The sequence below is a fragment of the Chlamydotis macqueenii genome, chromosome 5 (genome assembly GCF_036417535.1).
Source record: "Chlamydotis macqueenii isolate bChlMac1 chromosome 5, bChlMac1.mat, whole genome shotgun sequence".
NCBI classification, from domain to species: domain Eukaryota; kingdom Metazoa; phylum Chordata; class Aves; order Otidiformes; family Otididae; genus Chlamydotis; species Chlamydotis macqueenii.
The window spans coordinates 54,377,067-54,394,394 of NC_141560.1; the positions used below are offsets into that span (position 1 = coordinate 54,377,067).

At 41.5% G+C, this 17,328-nt stretch overlaps 1 protein-coding gene across 4 annotated transcripts in view; it reads left to right on the forward strand.

The window, feature by feature from the left end:
- Positions 1-1,888: 1,888 nt before the first annotated feature.
- Positions 1,889-17,328, forward strand: part of PPP6R3 (protein phosphatase 6 regulatory subunit 3) — a 69,995-nt gene continuing 54,555 nt past the window's right edge. The window contains exon 1 of one of the 4 annotated variants that reach the window (XM_086749963.1): positions 1,889-1,998. The gene's annotated coding sequence lies outside the window, so the exon portion shown is untranslated. Of the gene's footprint in view, positions 2,015-17,328 lie in introns of all 4 variants that reach the window. The other 3 variants (XM_086749955.1, XM_086749956.1, XM_086749957.1) reach the window with 3 other exon arrangements.

Here is a 17,328-nt window from a genome sequence, read left to right on the forward strand (position 1 = left end):
AAACACTAGTGTGATGGAAAACTAGCTTTGCTGAGCCTGGACTGCACCGTGCCCCCTTCCGCTACTGCTTTATGCACATCGATGAAGACCGGCTAAGGCCATGCTGGGAGTAAGCCTCCGAGAAAGGGAGTGTTTTACAAGTCCATGACGTCAACTGATAAGCAGAACAACAGGTTTTCCTGGCTCTGGTATTACATTAGGAAGAGATGTCAAGAAGACAGGAGGTGTGGGAGCTGGGACTTGCAGACAGGCTGTCTCCCTTTGCTCTGGGAGGCGACCCCTCTGTGCACCTTCATTCACAGATAGGCAGACATTTTATATACATAAGCATCATTGCCAACTCTAAACTTAAAAAAAAAAAAACAAACAAAAAAAAAACCCCTAAAATATCCCAAACACACAAAATACAAAGGGCAGAAGTGCCATGCTAGGTCAGGCATGGTGGCTCAGGCCCAGCAGAGCTCACTTCAGCTGTGCCTTCCCTCCCAGGAAAAATGAGGTGGGTTTGGGCAGAAGGGACCAAAAATCATCACAGGTGGCAACCAGGCCGGTACTGCCACCCCAGGGTGTAACCAGACAGCCTTGGCACCCCTCACCTTGCTGGTACCACCTCCAATCAGCGGCCCCCCCACCTCTTCAAGAGCCACACGCAGTGGAAACCAGTGGAAGCCAGTTAACACCAGTCAAAAACACACTGAAACCAGGCAAAAGCCCACCAAAACCAGACAAAACCTGTTGAGACCAGACAAGGTGGTTACCTGATGGTGGCTTTGCTGACCACAGGCAAAGTGCTGGTGACCACAGGCGGGTGGCCTCCTCTGGGGACAGGGATGTCACCCTGCCAGGGACATTTCGAAACCCGGAGGGCTGCCCTGAGTGGAGAAGAGGCAGCAGCCAGAGGGGCCACCGCCATTTTGGGTGAAGGCAATTCAGGAGGCTTTGCAGGGACGGCTGCAGGCATCCTGGCTGGCCAGGACTTGAACGTGCCTCCTAAGACACAGGGCATGAAACATGACAAAATAGGTAGGTTTTTTGCCACCTTTTGAGCTTTTTGTCACCTGAGCTTTCAAGCAGAGGCCCTTGCCGACGGGGTCTGGGCCAGGCAGGGTTGTGAAGCTGAGCTGTCAAGGCTGGGGCTAAGTGCCTCCCCTGGTTTCCACACACGTTTATTTCGGCGCACGCTGGTTAAAATACACTGCTGGCTCTTAGGTGGAGCTGGCGGTCCCGCAGACGCTCAGAAAAACAGACACGCGCTGCTAAGGTGCAGAATGCGGGCATCGATCCCACTACCTGCCGCATGCTAAACGAGCGCTCTACCATTTGAGCTAACTCCCCCATGCAATACAGCCTCTGCCCCCCGCCCCCGGCTGTGCCGCGCCGCACCCGCCCGGCGCGCGCCACTGGCTTGTTGTCAGGCGGTTTGGCGCCCACGCCGCGCCCTGAGGGGCGGGGCCCCATGGGCTGGCCAATGACAAGCAGCAGGGGGTAAGGCTACGGGTAAATCGCCACCACAGGCGCCCACCCCTCCCGCCGCGACCTCCTGCCAGGTCTAAGTGCCTCGGCTCTGGATTGGGCGGAAAGGGTTTATTTTTAAAAGGAACTTCCTCTTTCTATTGGGCGAGGGAAACGCCTGTCAGAGTGACGTCTCCTTGTTGCTAAGTCGAGAAGGTGGGAAGCGAGATGAACCCACCCCATGTGCTGACTGGCTAAAAGGAAACGGAGGGCCCGCCCCCGTCCCCGTTCGGCCCTGTTACAGTCGCGTAACTGAGTGACTGACACCCGCCAGAATGCCAGTGAGAGGCCGAGCTCCGCACATCGCCCAATAGAAAGGCGCGAGCCGGGGAGGGGGATGGTGCCCGGGCGGCATGATTGGCAGGTGGGGCGGAGGGAGAGGAGGGCTCGCAGGAGCTGATATGTCCGCCATCTTGGAGCGTCGGTGATGGTGGCAAGCGGTGGCTTTCCCGCCTGAGCGGAGGCAGCCTGGGGCCTGTGGCGGGGGTAGGCGCTTGTCGAGGTACGGGCGGGATAGCGGTGAGCTCTCCCTGCCGTCGCTTCAAGCGGGCCGGCGCTCCGGTGGCGGTTATTCGGCGGTGCGGGCCTGGCGCCTGCTCTTCTCCGCGCGGGGGGCTCCTCCGGACGCACCTCAGGCGCCGCGGGGCCGAGGCGCGGCGGGGCTGCTGGGGCCTGTCGTGTGCGGCGGCTCCTCGCACACGCACCACTGAGCCCGGGGCGCCCGGTTAGGCGCGGCGGGCCACAGCGCGGCTGCGGGGTCTGGGCGCGGCGGGGAAGGCCCAGGCCGTGCTGGGGGGAGCCCTGCGCGCCCGCCGCTTCTTTCTTCCTGGGGCCGTGACGTTGGGTCGTTCAGCAGCAACCCTGAAGCTTCTTCTTGACCCCTGTGGCGCTTTATCCCGGGTGGGGAGCCGGCCGGCAGCCCCGGAGGGGCGGGGACGCCGCGGCCGTTCCACGGCAGCTTTTGGGCGCGGAGTGTTGGCGGCCTGGTGCGGCGGGGCGCGGGTCGCAGCGCGGTTGGTTGCGGTGGGCGGCGCATTGTTCCTCGGTAGACCGGAGGAGCTCTAAACTGGGTGAAGTGTTTTGTCGAAAGGGGGGCAGCTGTCTGCACTGCTCCCTCCCCCGGCAGTCGCTTGTGCTGTTGCTGTAACTTAAAGAACTTTATTTTGGCTTCACGGTTATCTCCCGGATAATAAAACAGATAAGCCTTGCTGATAGCTAATTTTGCATTCACTTTTATTCTTTAAAATCACTGCCTCAGTATTCCTGTGAGGACGTTTTCTTTTTTTTTTTTTTTTTTTGGGGGGGGGGGTCGTTTGTGGAGTTTTTGTTTTGTGCTTTTTAAACAGGGCAGCATCTTTCAATTAGAATTTTTTTAAAAGCATAGCAGTGCTTGAGTAAGCTTTAACTGCTGTTAAATACATTTGGCAAAAATCTGACTTTGAACCTCCCGGTTCTCTTGATTTTGTTTGCTTTAGTCGCTAAGAACTTCTCGAAGCACAAGAGGGAATTAGTGTTACAGTCTTGTGTGACATAAATACAACTGAGGGTAAAGATCATCTCTGTCAGGATAAATGTGATTTAAGTTAGAACAGTAGGATACTTTGAATAGGTGTGTTGGGATTTTTAAAAAGTGCTTGGAGTGGAAGACTGCAGAAAACTTACGAGTGGGTGGATAGCTTTAGGAAGTGTTCCATGTGAGATGTTGACAACTTAAAAATGAAAGATTGTGTTAGCACTAGTGATATTACTTAGGCTTAAAATCTACTTCAATGGGAAGAGTCTAAATGTACTCTTAACAGTGTGGTGCACGTTTGGTTTGGTTTTGCTTTCAGGAGGGTGGGTTTTTCTAAGTTGGTTTTAAATTTCCAGGTAGTATATAAAGTAGCTTATGAACTGTACAAATACATGTGTGCTTTTTTTTTTTTTTTTTTTCCTGGAATGCTGAAAGATGGGACGTCTCCCTGTTTCGATATAAATTACTGCAGTTATTTGAATTGCAATGTGTGTTTTCAGTACAACATACATTCTAGTAAGAGTCTGTGATTACTTAGCTCTTTGTTATTTATTTGTGTTTTCAGTAATGAGGTGGGGACTAGCCGTAGCTTGCAAGAGTCTTGATTATACAAATATTAAAGAACTACCTTTCAATTTATAACTTGTTAATGAGACTTCATGCAAATATGGTATCCAGTCTACATTTGTTTCTTAACAGTTGGTAGTTCTAAGTACTTGCTTAAGTTCAGTTAAGTGATTTGTTTTCTCCATCTGTGATATTGCATGAACATAGGTGATACTTATTTGCTTTCTGTGTGAAAAGCAGAATGCATATGCATTGAATCCTGCTCTTCCTGAGTTATTAAATAAATTTAAGTTCTGATACTGCTAGAAATTTTTATTTTGGCCAGAAGAACTGCTGAAGAGGTCTGTTTACAATGAACACAGAGTTAGAATGAGGGTTGTAGTTTAGAAACTCAGGATGAGAGGCCTGTTTAACAGGAATGTCTTTAAGTAGGGTAGTGCATTATAACTTCTTTGCAAGCAAGTTATGTTTATCTGCAAACTGCTAGAATCCATATCTTTGGATTCTTTTAGATATAAAGCAACTAGCCATTATTATTCCCTTAGGGAATTAAAAATACTAAATAGTTTGTGTGTATCTTTGCAATCCTGCCTGTAAACTGTTCATTCTACTTCTGTTGACTTGCTAAAGTGAAAAAATGTGACTGTTTCCTTCAGAACTCTTCTCTCTTGCACTTAACAGAGGTGATGCTGTAGCCTGTATAGCAATGGGAGAATCAGATGTTCTAAGAGTGAAATTCAAGTGAATTAATAGAATGGAAACTGAATTTAGCAGTCTTAAAGCAGAAGATTATGTATGTAGTCTTAGTATTAACAGATGGTTAGACAGTGAACTCTATTGTTACAGCTCAACAGCTTTCCTTCTCTACTCAGCTTAAGCTTGAAATGCATGTTCTATGAAATGCTAAAGATCAGGCTCAAAAACAACCAATATGGGATTGAAACTGTCAGAAGGGAGAAATGCTTTGAAGAACTGTCTGATCCACTTTCTCTCCATTGATGTCCTCTTTTGTCCAAGTGCTTAAAAAACCTTGGAGTATTTAGTTAACTGCAGTTAGTTAAGGTCACTTTGTATCAGTGTGTTGAAATAAGACGTTTTCTAGCTTCAGTTTTCCAGCATACTACACAACATCTTCATAGCTAGGAGGCTTTCATATTAACTTCTTAACTGGGTTAAGTTGTGGCCTTTGGAAGTTGTGATGGAAACCATGGCTTTCCTGGTTGAGCAGATGAGGCACTAGTATGAACATAGTGGTATGTTTCTGTAGTAAGGTAGCATATTGTCTGCCTCATAGTAGCACTTTCATCTGTGACCCTTAAGACTGCTGTGTGTTCTCTGTTATTTCATATGCCAGGTTTAGGAACAGTGTGTTATCTCAAAGTAGACACCACATCCAAATTCTAGAAGACCGGATGTCTGATTGAATTATCCTGAGAGCAAGATGTGGTGCCACTGTTTTTGACACAACTTATTTTGTTAAGTTGGAGGAAGAGAGCAAAGAACTTGGGGGAAACTATTTAGTGATCACCTTTGATCCTCTTACTTTGAGGATGGGAGGCAAGCCTGAAAGAGCAATCAGAAAATATGTAGAGAATATGAATGTAATGTTGAAAGTTTAGCATAGCATGTTTCATTGTTTTTGTGGTGTGTCAAGGTGCCAGCATCTGTTTTAGAAATCATATGCTACTAAGCAACTAAAGTAAAATGTTTTTCTACTTTTGGATATTATATGCAGCTCTATAGCTAGCTTGGGACAGTTTTCAGGAAGTGGGGTAGACTGAATTAATAAGATTGGGAAGACATTTGGTATAAGCTGTTAACAGCTTGCTTGTTTATGGAATAGCTCTTCACACAATATTGGGGGGGAAATCTGTTACTGTAAAATACAAGACTCTTCATGTCCTTTGTTTATTTAATAACTTCAATAAAGTGCGAAGAAGCATGTTTGAAGTGGTGTATGTTATGGGAGTGGGTGAAAAAGTTGACACTAACCCTTTAACTGTTCTTACTTGCTGTTACTCTGTATAGTCATCCCCTAATCCTATTAAATGGATGTATCTGTTCCTCTTCCACGGGACTTAAAAACTTGCACAGATTCTGTCACTGAATATTCCGATATATTGCATGCTAGCAGTGGAAAAGAATACCAAAAGGACTTCAACATACAACTGTATGAAACTGAAGCTGTAATGTATTCTACTAGAATGGTGATACATGGTGTTAGGTGTGTTGGCAAAATGCCTAAGAAGAGTACATATAAAATTAATAGTGAGGATTTGGTTAAAGATGTGAAGGGAGGCAGAATTGAGTTTAAAAAAAAAAAAAAGAAAAAGTATGTATGCAGAAGCAGAAAGTGCCCCATAGTGAGATTTGAGGGTTGGTTAGTTTCCTTAGAGGAAGTTTTGAGAACATTCCTATTTCATTTTGAATGAGGTGATTCCAAGTGTTTGTACACAGTCTCAGTTGAATATCTGCAAGGGGGTGGAGTACGTGGCCTGGTGATCTCCATCCTGTGTCCACTGGACCTTCTGGAAAATGAACACTGATAGACTATAGGCCAGCTCTTGTCAATTGTGCTGAAAGATACCTTTAAACATGAAGAAAAATCTAAAACCTTTTTATGATGACCAAGCAGGTCCTGAGTGAGGCTTGTGCAAGGGCCATGTGATTTCCAGTTTGGTGACAAAACATGGTTGGGATTGTGTGATGGAAACTTCCTTTTTTTTTTTTTTTTTTTTTTTTTTTTCCTCCTGTTAAAACTAGTGACTTGTTTCTGAGTTTATTAAATATGTTCTAGAATGTAGCAATTTCAGTACTAAAAGCATTCTCATTGTTACTATGTATCAACTTCATGTAGTCACTTCATGTGTATCAAGTGAATCCTAGGCCTCTGCTCCCTGCCCTGCAGTGGCACAGTCCCCACTTTCGATGACCATAGGCAGAATTTCTGACTGGATCTGAGTATGTGAAGTAAGATTGTATTGTGCAAATTCAACTTCCACTAGACGTTATTGAATCTCATTATTTCCCAAACTAGTAGTAGGGAGAAAGATGCTTTCTGTGAATGTGCATTATGCTCCTCTAGAAGAGGGAAGCATAAGAGCCCAGTCCCTGGTTCGGTGGTGCGCATTTGTCACTTGTAGTTGTAGTGTCCTAATTGACAGATTAATCAAAAGTAAGTTCATAACATTTCAAGTAGTGCTTTATACAATGTCTATAGACAGTGCTAGTGCAGATGTGATCACTTTTTGTTGTTGTTGTACTGTCACTGGTTTGAGTTAGAGCAGAAAACAAGGAAGTAATAGACGTTTCTAAAGGCTTAGCTTGCTACAAGTTGGTATTACTTCAGTGCTACTTGCATTGTGAAAGGAGTATCAGCGGCTGCCTCAGCAGGGTGGATTTTTGCATCCTTGTACCAGAGTATAGAATCATAGAATGGTTTGGGTTGGAAGGGACCTTCAAAGGTCATCTAGTCCAACCCCCCTGCAAGGAGCAGGGACATCTCCAACCAGATCAGGTTGAGTAGTTACACAGTTTATATATTTATATGTAAATATATAAATATATTTTATATATTTATAAAAGTTATATGTTTCTCATATAGAAATTGTAGAAATACAATGCTATTTGCTTTTATTTTCTGTAAGTGTAGTGCAAACCAAGTCTTATTTTTTTTGTTTGTGGGGTTTTTTTTTAACTGAGATTTACAGTAGAGCAAAAATAATAGGTAAAATATTGGTGAAAAAACTCTTCTGTGAGATGCACTGTAACCTTACCTTTAAAGTAGACATAAGGCTCTCTTCGTATTCTGTTCTTACTTACCACGTATACTTTGACCAATTTCCAGTCTAAAGAGCTCAGATGGAAACTTTAGGACTGGTTTGAACTACAGTAATTCACATTATTTCTTCTGTTGCTGCCTTGACAGAGTTGGCAGATATCCAGGTATCTGTGAAAGCTAACTCTTCTAGAAAATAGTAGATGACATTTGAGAAGTTTAGCTGCTGTGACCAAACATCTTTGAAAAAGGTTGGAAAGTCTAGAAACTGCTAAAAAAAGCTGTAGTGGTGGCAGGAACAGACCCATTTCTGGGTAGGTGGGTTTCCTGCTGATATTGTAAGTGGCTTGCATCTACAGGAAACAAACTTTCATTTCATGTTGATTATTGGTCAGCATGCATTCCAGATGGAATTTGATTTGAAAATTGCAACAGGATAGAGGTTGTATTCCCATCTTCCATGTTTGTCTTTTTGTGTTCTTTCTGACTGTTATGAAGGGAGGAGTTTGTCACAGCTCATGACAATTCTGAGGGCTGGTAGCTTTTTGGTAAGTGATTTTTTTTTTTTTTTCCTGCCTGACAGTGACAAGTTTCCTACAGTGACAGCTGTATTAGACTGAACTGGCTATGAAGTAGTCAGTTCTTCCTTTGGGCTGTGAGAAGCAAGCATTCATCAAAGGATTCTTCTGTGTGTCATCTTCTTGATGCTGATGATGAGCTCTTTGTTACGTCTTCAAGCCACGTTTAAGGGCAAAAAGATGTACGCTGAACATTGTATTTAGATGAAGTTTGTCTGATAAAGGGGGTGGTCAAGATAACATTAGTAAGAGGTCTACATTTCTTAATGGTCAACATAAAAAAAAAATGTGTCTTTTCATGCTGCTTGCCTTTACTGTAGTGATTAGTGTGCTGTTTTCATTTTAACAAGTGGTTCTTCAAGGAAGGGGAAGGGAGGAAGATGTAAAGGCATTGCAGATAGAAATCCAGTACTTGATGAAAGATGATGTAAGACCACTGCGTAACTTGTTGAGCTCTGCAGGTTGTAAGAAAAGATAATTGCTGTCATGGCTGTGAGTTGATAGTAGCATTCAGTGCTTAGTTTTAATGAACTATTAGATGCTTGTAAAACTTTACAATTCCTTTTGATGTTACTGAGTCCCTCCTGTTGTTTTACCAGTGGTGTTGTGGGATGTTGTTCCTTATTTAAAAAGGATCTACTTTGCCATCAGATTGAGAGCTGTATCTGTAATTCTGTAGCTTTATTGGTTTTCGGGCTAAGACTCTCTTCTAGAGTCACATAATCCAAATGCTTACAAATTTTGCTGTGAGACCAGTAGTGTGTGACTGAGGACTGAACTTTACTCTTTCTCAACCCATTATAAATCATAGAATAGAATAATCAAATCATTTGAGTTGGGAGGGACCTTTAAAGGCCATCTAGTCCAACCCCTCTGCTCAAACAGATCATGTCACTTTGGAGACCTGTCCAACCTGACCTTGAATGTTTCCAGGGATGAGGCACCTGGAAGCATTCAAGGTAGACCAGCTTTCTGGACAACCTGTCCCAGTGTTTCACCACCCTCATTGTAAAACTTTTTCCTTATCTAGTCTAAATCTACCTCCTTCTATATTAAAACCATGACCCCTTTTCCTTTCACTATAGGTGCTACTTAAAAGTCTGTCTCCATTTTTCGTACGAGCCCCCTTTAAGTGTAGAAAAGCTGCAGTAAGGTCTCCCTGGAGCTTTCTCTTCTCCAGCCTGAACAGCCTCAACTCTCTCAGCCTGTCCTCACAGGAGAGGTGCTCCAGCCTTCTAACCACCTTCATGGCCTCCTCTGGACTCACTCCAACATGTGAAGGTCCATGTCCTTCTTATGTTGGGGGCTCCAGACTGGATGCAGTACTCCAGGTGAGGTCTCACCAGAGCAGAGTAGAGGGGCAGAATTTCTTCCCTTGACCTGCCGTCTACGCTTCTTTTGATGCAGCCCAGTATGCAGTTGGCTTTCTGAGCTGCAAACGCACAGTTGGCTCATGTTGAGCTTCTCATCCACTAATAGCCCCAAGTGCTTCTCCTCAGGGCTACTCTCAGTTCATTCTCTATATGCAGGACCTTGCACTTGGCCTGGTTGAACTTCATGAGGTTTGCACAGACCCACCTTTCCAGCCTGTCAGTGTCCCTCTGGATGCTATCTTGTTTCTCCAGCGTATCGACAGCACCACACAGCTTGGTGTCGTCAGTGAACTTGCTGAGGGTGCACTCTGTCCCACTGTCCATGTCGCCGACAAAGATGTTAAACAGCGCAGGTCCCAGTGCCGACCCCTGAGGAGTACCGCTCGTCACAGGCATACATTGAGCCGTTGACCACAATTCTTTGAGTGTGGCCATCCAGCCAGTTCCTTATTCACCCAGTGGTCCATCCATCAAGCCCATGTCTCTCCAGTGTAGAGACAAGGGTGTTGTGCGGGACAGTGTCAAATGCTTTGCACAAGTCAAATGTTTGATTGCTTTTATTTCTCAGTAGTTGTGCCAGGTGCAGTTGTCTTATTAATAAGATTTCAATCATAGATGGGCACATACTTTTTTCTTCTGTGGTTGACTGTTCCAGTATGCTCTCATAAATAATGCTTATGTACTATAAGCATTATTTATTTATTTATTTTGAGATACAAAAAAAAAAAGAAACTTGACATGGCTGAACTAGGCACACTGGTCTAATCCTCTCCTTCTCTGGACTTGGGAATTCTGAAATTTAACTCACGCTCCTCAGAAAAATATGGTAGGTGTAAGGCTGGAGACTAGAACCCGGTGAGGTTGCTTTTTTCCTCTCCCATGTTGAAGTTGTAGCCTCATGGGACCTAGGATGAAATTGTTAGTAGATACAATAGAAAACTTGTAACTATATATTATCTCACTATCTAATTTTTTTAAAATTTATTGGTGTTAGTGAAAATTGTGAGTGTGAAGACTGAAGTCTTCTCTGGAAATGTAAGTTGGTAGCTATGATGTTCTGTGGTGGAACTACTAAGCAGTAGAATGCAAGTAAAAATGATAAATATATTTTACCATTAAGTGAGTTTTTGTAGAGGAAAAAAAAGTGATCTATTTTTTTTTTTAATTATATGAAAAACTGCAAGTAACAGCCAGTGAATTCATACCCCCAAAACTAAAAGCAACTGGCAATTGAAAATAAAAAAAGGAAAGTTGGAGAGGGAAAGAGATGAAACTGGGTTTTTGGGGGGTCTTTTTTTTTTTTTTTTTAATTGCAGCTAAACCATCTATAAAATGGAATATATAGAATTTATGGAATGGTAATAAGACTGACAAAATCTGTGTAGAACCCCAAATGTTACTTGAAAGAATAGAAGACTTCAGTTGAGATCTTAAGTAAATTGACTTGTAAGTTTCTGCTCAGCAGGATATTGCTTTTTAGGGCTATATCATGTAACACTGTTATAAATACTTTACTATTTTAAGTTCTGAGCTAGCATTTTAAATGGCTTGCTTTCTTTCAAACTTTATTCTGCAAATCCCTTGAGTAGGCATATGACACAGAAGTATCAATGCAGTTTTCAGTAACTATTTGTTTTGCATTTGGGTTAGTTATAACATTGTTATTTCAGTAATGCCCAGTTAGTAAAGTAACACTTCCGGGTGAGAGCTGAGAGCTCTTCTTGCAATGGGAGAAAATTGTTGACAAATATATTGGTAGCTAGAGAAGGGACGTGTAGGAAGGAATGGATGCTAGAAGTATTTTGGTGAATTATTGTGTTGCAGCCCTGGCTTGAAGAAAATGAGAGATGAAACATAGCTCCTTGGAATAAGAGTCATTCCAAAACAAGTTTTTATCCCTAAACTATGGTGTGTTGTTTGAATGGCTTTTTAAAACTCCTGTTGCATGTATATATTAGTACACTTACGATATTGCGCAGCTGATGATCACTTCAGTGTAAAGATCTGGAATATGAAAGCAATCTCTCTTTGAAAACAGTTTTATTAAAAAATGCTACTAAATCTTTGAGGTAAACTTGCCCTGTTGTTTGCCACTTGCAACTATGATAGCATTTAGAAAGATTCTATGTAACAAATGTACTCTTCTGATGCTCCAGAGAGAAGCACTGAAGTAGAACTTTAAAAAGGTTATTTTGAAGATTACAGAGAAAATGGAGTAGGTTTGGCATTTCTGTATAAAAGTTTGGCTTTTCCTTTATAAGTAGGATGTGTGTTGCAGTTGGAAGAAGGTGGCTTATTGTCTTAGGCAATCTTGATTTTTCTAGTATTATCCATCAAAATAAGAGTTCCATGGGGAAGGCGTACTTCTGTTCAGTGGAGGCAACAGAGGCATCTGTGCCTGAAAATTGTGGTGTAATTGCAATGTGCATGGTTTGTAGAAGTACAGTGTGGCAAAACTCAGATTATTGGAGTGATTTGCTCCAAAATATAAATTGCATGGGGTGTGGGGGAAGAAAGAAGAAAGACAATACTAAGTTAATAGCCACTCCGGACTCTTATGTGTAATATGCCTTCTCAGTGATCTTTCATGGTATTGCTGGGTTTCTGATTTCTCTTCTAGAACTTACTTTTGCGTATACCTAAATAAAAATGATAGTCATCCATTAAAGTTACGTAGCTGAGAGTTGATGAAATCTTATTCAGAGCAATTTTTTTTTCACTTTGTAAGATGAGTTTCTCAGAAAGGTAAAGCTTGTCATACCTCTATCTGTGGTTTCACTATGTAGTGCAAAGTGCTCATTTTTTAAATAATACGGGGCAGGGGGCTTTTTAGCACTTTGTATTACAAAAAAATGCTGGTAAAATACTTGTGGAGAATATTGAATCTCTGTTCAGTTGTCTTAATCTTTGAGTGAGAAGGTAACCCAACTGTTTGTCATCCAGTGCTTAATTGACATTTCATATGTATTAAAATATTTTTATTTTCCAACTACTGAACTTCATCCTCAGGTTATCTGCAGAGCTGGGGAAACAGTTGTATAGACTATTTTCTTTAATATGCAGAGTGTGTTCTGTGGAGGAGAGTGTTCTTACTTGGTTAGAGGTTCAACTAAAGCCATAACATCCGCACTAAACTAGGGAGGATTCCAGATGACACTGAAGCATTTGTCTAAATGCAGATACGAACATTTAGGTAAGCAAGTATGGTAAAGCAGCATCACTTCCCTTGTATCCAGGTGCTGCTACTTTATTTTATTTCTCTTGCTTGACACTGAAATAACTTTTCTACTGTTATCCTAGCAGTTGTATTGATAAACATGGAAATTTACAGATTGTAGAAATAAGTATAGATGAGACTTAAGCTTTTTGCTAAGTGAAGCCAAATTACTAAATTTTTCACAAGAATAAATAAAAATCCAAGATTTATTTCAACATGCTTAAGTTAAAGATTAAAAGAGGAAATGCCTTCAGTTTTTCTTTTCATGCTGCTGGACCTGCACAGTCTTTGAAGAGTGTTACAGATTCCAACTTTCAGTTTGAAAAGCAAAGCGTATTTGTGATACTGTCATGTTATGGGAGTATTAGCCTGTGTATGCGTGCAGGGTGGACTGACTATTTCTGTTAATTTTTGCAGGATATGGTAGCACAGAAATAATAGAGAACGTGTTTAGTGGCTCGGTTCTTGATACCCTAATTAAAAGGGCAGTCCTGCCTGAAGTAGTGAAAATATGCAGCTGTCAAAACTTATTTTAATAATTTTGCAAACCTTCGTATAAAGAAAAGCAGAAAGATTGCACACAGCTTTTAACTGGTGCAGTTCAGGTGAACAACAGGTCCAAGGAACCTTTAATGAAAGTGAAGAGGCAAGCAAGAAGTGACTTACAGCTTTGGATTTAATTTTGAAGTTGCTATCTTAATGCAAGAGTCTACTCTAATTCTGGTGTCAGCTTTAGCTGACTGGAGCTTCAGGAGGCAAAACATTGGCAGGCTTCCAGAGGCTACTGACTTCCACTTCTGAACTCTGAACGATCTTAAATACTCTTTTTAACAAGACTAAGATTTTGCATAAAAAAAAGCTCGTGGCAGACTTGAATGCACTGTCTATGAAGAAAAAACACTCTGTTGTCCTGATTAGAAATTGTTGAAGTAAGCAGCTTGCTTCTACCTCCATGTATGTTCGTGCACCTCAAAATTTGATTTGTGTCCAACTTTCATGGTCTAATTAACGAGGTGAAAAGGAGGGTGAACTTGTTTATCTGAACAATTAAAGGCTGTTCAGAGAAAATTAGTATGTTATATGATACACTATGGTGCCTTGCTAGAAATGTCCAAGGCAGTTATGGCATACTAAACAAAACCGTATGCGTGCCAAGTAGACATTTGGATTCAAAAGCTATGTGGCCCATTGGCATGCTATTGTACTAAGGTTAATTAAGGGAAGTGAGAGACAGAGCTGAGTAGCTTTGGTACAGCAGTGTCTGACCCAGCCGGATTGCCTTCTAGTAGCACTGCTCCTGATGCTACCTTAGGGTAGTACCAGCACCTTTATCATATTGTTGACAAATACTGGTAAGCTTTAAGCATGTTCAGACAGACATTAGTCTTCTCATCTCTAGCCTGCTCTTTTTCAGCAGTGTCCTATCTAGTTTGGGCAAAGTGGACAGATTGAGTGAAATGCTGAAAATTAAAGCTGTGGCTCAAGTCACGCACAGGACCAGTGCAACCGTGGTAACTGTAACCTTGTGATCTGATGGTAGTATCTTAGACTTGAAATAAAAAGTTGAAACCTACACCATTTTGAGAGTACTGACTGGAACAGAATAGAATAAATGCTGAAGAAAAACGTCTACTAAAATTCACAGATCAATCCTTACGGCTGCCTCCTAAAGTTACAATATAAATGTACAAACAAAAAAGGAAACGTGTACTGCTGAAGCAGTCAGTTAGTGTTACTGATTTTTTTACATGTCTGGAGTAGCAGTACAGGAATTCAGGACTCCTTTACACTTAAAGGTTATCAGGTGATTGAGACAATAGCAGAACTGATACTGCATTGTCCAAATTCAGCCTTACATATCTTGTTTTTATTTATCATGAGATTCAGGAGAACTTTTGCTCTGCAATCCTGCAGCAGGCCTAAGGAGGTAGAATGTGGGGAAAAGGTGGAAGAGACAAATCCTAGTTGCCCTGTCCTTCATGGTCTTTTCCCTATTCCTTGACCATTGTGGCTGTGGTCATTGACAGACCCTTGGAGCTCTTTCAGCATGTGGACTCGGCAGAAAAACTACCCTTCTTCCACCAACTGCGTTTGTCACCTCTTTTTGACTCGGAAATGACTTGGCAGATGTTTTACCAGTGTCGGGGAGCCAACAGAGGGAAACTGGACAGCAAGGGGTAGTGTGGAGCTTCTTTCCACAGCCACCTTAGCGTGCTATAGCACTCCTGTCAGAGACTGGATGGAATTTCAATCCTGGTCCTTATTCTGAGTGTGGACGGTGACATTTCAGCATACAAATATGCCTTATAGGCAAAGTGTTTGAAACTGATAGCTGAAGCATTGAAAGTTTAAGTCTTAGCATAAGTGAGCCACTGCTTACAGTGTTTAAAAGTTGCTTTGGTTGTCATACAGACTTTTTTATAAACTTCACAAGTTAGAATTCTTTAGTACATCAGATGCACTGATTTCTCTGCCCTTCAGCTGTCTCCACCCTACCAAATTCATGGTGAGGGACAACATCTTAAGACAAAGTTTCTTTTCTTTGAAGACTATCTGTTCAAGGCATTGCTTAAATAAAAGGTATTGGGAAGAAGTGTTTCTGATTAACTTCTGTAGTAAGCTCTAAGACATGAATATTCTAAGGAGGACACATCGTTTTTCCTTTTCCCACCAGGCGTTTTGGAGAGGTGTGGTAAGAAACAATGAGTCATAAATGATGATTTCAGTGTTCTGTGTTGAGCATTAACATTGAACAGTTTTGTATTGCTAGACTAACTTCACTGGGGAACCTTTCGGGGCCAATAAGGCAGTGGAAAAAATGAAAAAAAAAAAATTTAACTTAAGCACAGCATTGTATAAAAACGCTTGCACTTGTTCTGAGTACAACATGGCCCAAAGAGGAAATAGAACTAAACCGTGCAATGGCATATGCTTCCCGTTATTAATTGCAGTCCAGTCACCTTTATTACTCCTGAAGAGATGCTGGTGTTGTGCCAGTGGTTTTGTCAAACTGATTGCCAGTGTGATGGAGGTATGTGGGCTACAAAATGAAACTGGAGTTTTTTTCCCATGAGGTTTTTTACATCACAAAAGACTAATCTTATATACAACTTTATTTCAGATATAATCGGTTATGTAGGTTACTCTTTTGAATCCATGGAATGAATTACCGTAAGAGCAGCGCTATTCAGTAGCTTGCAATTGTTGCACTTTTTTTTTTTCCAGAATGCACAAATGATGCATTGATTTTTGTAAGCAAAGAGACCTGTTTAGTTTCAATGTCTGGGCCAATAGAGATGAATGGGAACAGTTTTAGAAGCAGACATGTCCCAATCTGCGCAACATTAATAAAATTTGCTTTGTCCTGTTTATGGCAACTGGTCACATAGTGGTTAACTTCTCTGTATAAAAACAGTGTGAATAAAGTTTATCAGGTAACACTTTAGATCAGGCCTTACCATGCTGTTGCACTTCTCATGAAGCTGGATGCCACCTGGGATAGTTGTGCCTTGCGTTATTTTTCAGGTATATCAGGTAAACATATGAGCATGGATATAGTCTAGTGATGATGAGTTTTCGTAGTTTTATGTTTGAATGTAATATGTATTCATTAAAATACTTCCCTCCTGCCTTTGCATGTTATTTTCAGGTTTAAATTTTTGATACCCTCCATTGTGGTCCCACTTCTGCCTAACAGAAGTACCATGTTAATGTGGCTGAACTGTTGCTGGATGTGAGCTGTTCCTGGAGACAGGAAAGCAAGATTTAAATAGATTTGAAGCTCATCCCATCAGTTGATTATTTTTATTATTATTTTAAGGAAAATGGTTTTCCTGTGGTTTTTCTTTTTTTTCTTTATCTGTACTGTGGTCCCTTTCAATACCTAATCTGCATTGCAGAGGGGAACAGTCTGAGCCAATAAACCATACGTACCACTGCGTGGAAGTTATTCTTTAAGCCAAACTCTACACTTCTAGATTCTGAGGTGGACTGAAAAGTCCTGATTGACCCAGAGCAGCCTTCAGGTGGAACACCCTTCCCAGGGTATGCTATAATACTTGCATCGCTAGTATCTTGTTAATTTTGATTACACTGGTGTTTTTATTTTCCTGTATTGAATTCAGAAGCTGACTGTTCTGGTGCTAAACAATAGTATTTAGACACAGAAGTTTTAGTTTCAAACAGAAAGGGGAGTAGAGAAATATCAGAAGGACATCCTTGTAAGGGGAGTAATAATAGTGATTTTCATTTAGATAGTTTTACTGGCATTTGAAATCTCTGTGGACGGTATCTTAAGAATTTGTAAACTCTTCTGAAAGTTCATTAAGCTAAGCAGGCTTCTTATTTTGCTCCCACATGATGTAATAGAGGAAGTGATGTTCTCTTTCTTCTTGGAGTTCTATTTCCGAACATGTTGTGCATTTGAAATGCAGAAATGATAACCAATGAACTTAAAGCAAGCTAAGTCCAGTAAACTTGTTTACTTTTTCTGGTCTATTTAGTCACTTGAGTCACAAGGGATTGACAGATCTACTTGACATGTAGACCTGAAGGTCTAAGGATGAAAAACACATGTGACCTTTGAAAGTATTATGGTCAATGTATTACATAGACCTTCAGTTCATGTGTGTGTTGGTTACTAAAATAACCTTAGAGAAAGTTTTTAGTATTTGTGTACATTAAGGTTTTTGAGTCTTTGTGCTGTTGTGAATATAATGCAAATTTGGTGGCTTTTAGTTCCAGAACAGTTGGAGATAACAAACAACATATTTCAAGCCCCAAAACTTACT